This window comes from Aricia agestis, chromosome 2 (assembly GCF_905147365.1).
Source record: "Aricia agestis chromosome 2, ilAriAges1.1, whole genome shotgun sequence".
NCBI classification, from domain to species: Eukaryota; Metazoa; Arthropoda; class Insecta; order Lepidoptera; family Lycaenidae; genus Aricia; species Aricia agestis.
In genome coordinates this window covers 15,150,001-15,155,000 of record NC_056407.1, presented here as the reverse complement: position 1 = coordinate 15,155,000, position 5,000 = coordinate 15,150,001, and the positions used below count along the sequence as shown (strand labels likewise).

General features: G+C 53.6%; 1 pseudogene; it reads left to right on the top strand.

The window, feature by feature from the left end:
* The window catches only part of LOC121740125, a 9,347-nt pseudogene that overhangs the window by 2,119 nt on the left and 2,228 nt on the right, over positions 1 to 5,000 (top strand).

The window sequence follows — 5,000 nt, the reverse complement described above, 5'->3', positions numbered from 1 at the left end:
GGAGATATGGTTCGGAACGCGAAGAGCACCGCATTTGCGGCGGTGTCCGGATACTCTCTGCGGACCTTGAAAATTCAGGTGAGGGATGTACGTGGAGATGTCGCGCCGGTTCGTACCCATATCCGCAGCAGGTCTCCAAGGTGAAGAGCCTCTAGTCGATAGAATAATGTAGGTAAGGGAAGTCGGCAAATTGGATCCGTAACTTCGGAATAAGGATTGGCTCTGAGGACCGGGGCGTGTCGGGTTTGGACGGGAAGCGGATGCGGCCGGTGCCGGGCCTGGTCGATGCTCGTGTGTCTTTCGGGGCGCGCGGGCGGAATCCGGACCCGCGTTCCGGCCTTCCGCGGATCTTCCTAGCCGTAAGGCCGTGTCGTGAGAGTCTCGCGCTCGATCGGCGCGGTTCTGTACGACCGCCGTTCAACGGTCAGCTCAGAACTGGCACGGACAAGGGGAATCCGACTGTCTAATTAAAACAAAGCATTGCGATGGCCCTCGCGGGTGTTGACGCAATGTGATTTCTGCCCAGTGCTCTGAATGTCAACGTGAAGAAATTCAAGCAAGCGCGGGTAAACGGCGGGAGTAACTATGACTCTCTTAAGGTAGCCAAATGCCTCGTCATCTAATTAGTGACGCGCATGAATGGATTAACGAGATTCCCGCTGTCCCTATCTACTTCTACTTCGGTGTTGGACGGCAACGAGTCAACATCGTTTTAGAGCGCTCCGCATAATAAATTTGTTGAAAATTTATTTATTGCTTTCGGGTGCGATCTTTTGTATCCTGTGCGTGCATTTAGTGATAGTGTATCTCGTAAGTATCCCTGGCCGGTCGAGGACCACCTCCCGAGGGATATTTAGGGAATAGTGTGCGAATTGGACGCGGTGTTTAGTGGTAAGTCACAAACATTTTAGTGTACAACCAATACGCGAACGGACGCATATAGTTTTAAGTTAAATATAGTTAGTTTTAATTATATTTTAGCTTTTATTGACATTTATTTTTAACTTGATTTCATTTCCTTTGTGTTTTGAAACCACGTGCGAGCACGTGCTCGCAACGTGCTCTTTGACACTTGACGTTGACGTTTGACGCGTGACGTGTGACAGCTGACAGCTGACAGGTGACAGGTGACAGTTAGACATCTGGCTACAAGGGTTTGGATCGAGTGTTCGTCGGACTCAAGTTCGGACATGTCCGAACCCGAGGATGGCGGACGACCGCCACCACGGAAGACGCCCCCGCAGCCATTCAAGCCGAGGCAGTCGCTGGCTCGGACGCCGCCCCCTGCCGTCCCACCCCCACCAGTGACGTATTCGACATCGGAAGAAGAGTCTGCCGTGGAAGCTGTGGCCGCAAGTGCGGCACAGAAGTATTACTTGGAAATGCTGGAGGCAATTAGGACACCACCGAGGACGTCACAACAGCAGGCATCGAAGAGACTGCTGTCGCCTGAGGAGGCTGCGTCGGCAATAAAAAAGCGCCAAAAAAGGAAGATGGTGCGCCCCTGTCAGCCGCTATCCTTTGAGGAAGGCGCACAGGGAGAGGCCGGGCCGGAGACACCTATTCCGGACTTTAGGACGCCTTGCTCCACGGACGCAGAGGAAGAGGACGCCCAAGAACTCGATAAGGCTGGAGCGAGGTCACTGGTTTCCCTGGCGAACAAGGCGGCCACACAAATTAATAATATTATAAGGTCGCCCGTTTCGAAGTTAAATAAGTCGGACAGCTCCCGGGTATCCGAGGAGCTCTCAAGGATGCTGGAGATAGTCTCCCACCTTGCCATTATGGTAGGAGAGAAGACCAAGGTGGCAGAGCTGGGCGACGCAAAGGTCACCAGACTTCAGGAGGAACTGAAAAGAGAGAAGGAGGTGGTTGAAGCGGAAAAGCGCCGAGCAGAGGAGTCCGCCCGACAGTTGCCTCCTCCAATATCGTTTGCAGATAAAGTGAGAGGCGGCCCAAGCGGGCCTATGATTAAAGTGCTCCCAGCAGGGGACAGTGTAAAAACATCCGAGGAGACCAAGCAACTGCTGAAGACCTCCGTAGCCCCCGCCACACTGGACATAAGGATCGAGCGAGTGAAAAAGATAGCTGGTGCAGGTGTCCTCGTCCAAACGTCGTCGTCAACGGATATGGACAGGCTGAAGGCGGCAATGCCAGCTACACTTAAAGCTGAACCACTTAAGGGCCGCCAACCACTGGTTGCCCTTAGAAACTTGGATGGGGATAGCTACAAATTGGAAGAAATACTCAAAGCGATCAAGGACCAGAATTTGCGGGAAGATAAAGACTGGCCGCTTGAGCGGCTCCAGAGTAGTTGCCAAATAGCGTTCAAAAAGAACAGAAATGGTGGCAATAGGACGACATATGTCTTAAGATGTCTTCCGGACTTACGTAAGTGTCTGGTGCAAAAGAAAAAGTTGTACATAGGCTGGGAGGTGATAGTTGTTGAAGACTTTACAACAGAAATCTGCTGCCGACGGTGCCACATATACGGACATACTGAGAAAGGGTGTAAATCAGAAAATGTGATCTGTGGCCAGTGCGCGAAGACAGGGCACAAAAAGGAAGATTGCAAGGAAGAGGAGAGGAGATGTGCAACATGTTTCAGATTCGGGCACGTAAAATCATCACTTGAGCACAGAACGGCGAGTGCGGAGTGCCCTGCCCGAAGACATGCTGAGAAAAGGTTGCGGGATACCACTACCTATTAAATGGCGCACACAAAAAGATTTACCGTCGGCCAGATTAACTTGGCGGGGGCAATCACGGCCACCACAGAGCTACCCCTAATTGCAGAGGAGATGGGACTAGACGTCGTTCTGGTCCAGGAACATTACCCTGGCTCCACTTCTTACCGCGCGGCAAACAACATCTTGCAGAGCAGCGACGGTGCCAAGGCGGGTATCTACGTTCGTGGAAGGGACCTGACATGCGCCGTCTTACACCATCTGTCGAACTCACACTGTATGGTGTGCCATGTACTTAACGACGAAGAGGGCGTATATCTTGTCTCTGCGTACTTCCAGTACAGCGACGACATAGATATCCACCTCGAACATCTGGGCACTGTTCTTGCCTCTTTGAGAGGCAAGAAAGTCATCATAGGGGTTGACTCAAACGCGCACTCTCCGATGTGGTACTGCGAAGAGAGACAGTACAGAGGACGCGGACCAGACGTCACGCACCGTCGCGAGTCGATGGAGGCATTTATCCTGGCACATGGACTCCGCTTGGCCAATGCACCAGACCAGCCGGCCACGTTTGCATCGACGAACGCATCGTCCAACATCGACCTGACATTGACAAAAGGCACCCTGGTAACGGGGTGGAGAGTGCATGAAGACGCAATAGACAGTGACCATAGGCTGATTACATATGTGGTGGCCGAAAAGAACACTGCTTCTGGCGCTGGGCCAATCGAAGAGCCAATGAGGTTTCGGGATCGTGGTGTGGATTGGGGAATCTTCGAGGACGAGATACAGAAAAGGTCTACTAACATCCCGTGGACCGCACCTGCAGAGGTGTTATGTGCAAAGTTTACCAGGATGGTCACGAGCACAGCCAAGAGAGTTTTGGGACTTGTTAAGGGCGGGAGGACAGAGCGGGGGTATGAGTGGTGGACGCCGGACCTGGACCGGCTTCGCCGCGAGACCTACCGCGCGCGCAGAGCTTGGCAGTCGAGTCGGAAGGGTAACAACCCGAGCGAGGAGGCTGACAAGCTGCGCTTTCATGAGCTTAGACGTACATATAGGGTAGCCATCAAGGAGGAGCAACTTAAGTTTTTCAAGTCCGTAGCAGAATCGGGAAACCAGGACCCTTGGGGCCAGGCGTACCGTGTCGCGAGCGGGAGGTTCCGGCCTCCTAGCAATGTAATTAATGGCACGAAACATGCCGAAGGTTATGCTGGGGGAGTTGACGAGGCCATGCACAGCCTCATGTATGCTCTTTGTCCGGACGACGATGTGTCCAAGGACACGGAGTACCACCGGCAAGTGCGGTTTGTGGCAGCGGCGATTCCCTCAGGAGAAGATGCTCCTCCTCCCACGGTAGAGGCAATTGCGAGTATAGTCAGGGATCTCCCCAACACAGCACCGGGGATCGATGGGATATCCGCTCGAATAATAAAACACGTTTGGGCAGCCGCGCCGAGGGAAACAACAGAAGTGTTTAGGCGATGTGTTCAGGAGGGCGTTTTTCCGCGAGTATGGAAGGACGGTAGATTGATTGTCTTGCCGAAAGGTAACGGCAAGCCTCTTACCGATCCTAAAGCCTACCGGCCCGTCACCCTGTTGCCGATCTTTGGAAAGATTTTAGAACGCGTCATGTTAAAATGCGCCACGCAGATGACAAGGGGTCTATCGGACTGCCAGCATGGCTTCACTCGTGGACGGTCGACGGTATCCGCTCTAGGAGAAATCCTTGGAACGGCTAGCCGGAGCTCGTCGAAATACGTACAGGCGATTTTTCTGGACATCTCTGGGGCCTTTGATAATGCCTGGTGGCCGATGATCATGCTGAAAGCGAAAAGGGGGGGCTGTCCGCCAAACATCTACCGGATGCTGGCGGGCTACTTCACCGGACGCAGGGTAGGCATGTTCGTTGGTCGCAGGGTAGTGTGGAAGGTGGCCACGATGGGCTGTCCTCAGGGATCGGTGCTGGGTCCTTCGCTCTGGAACATCCTGATGGATGACTTGCTTCGATTGCCCTTACCCAGGGGGGTGACACTAGTGGCGTACGCCGACGACGTAACGATTCTGATCGAGGGGGACTCGCGAGCGGCCCTCGAGGCGAAAGCTTCGGAGGCATTGCGTCTCATTGCCGAGTGGGGTGTCCGTAATAGGCTGGAATTTTCTCCCACAAAATCGTCAACCATGACGATTAAGGGGAGGTTCCAGCGACCCCCGGTCGTCAAGCTAGGGTCGAACTCTATCGGAGAAGTTGTGTCGACCACGGTGTTGGGAGTGGTGATCGATTCGAGTCGTTCATTCGCGCAGCATTCG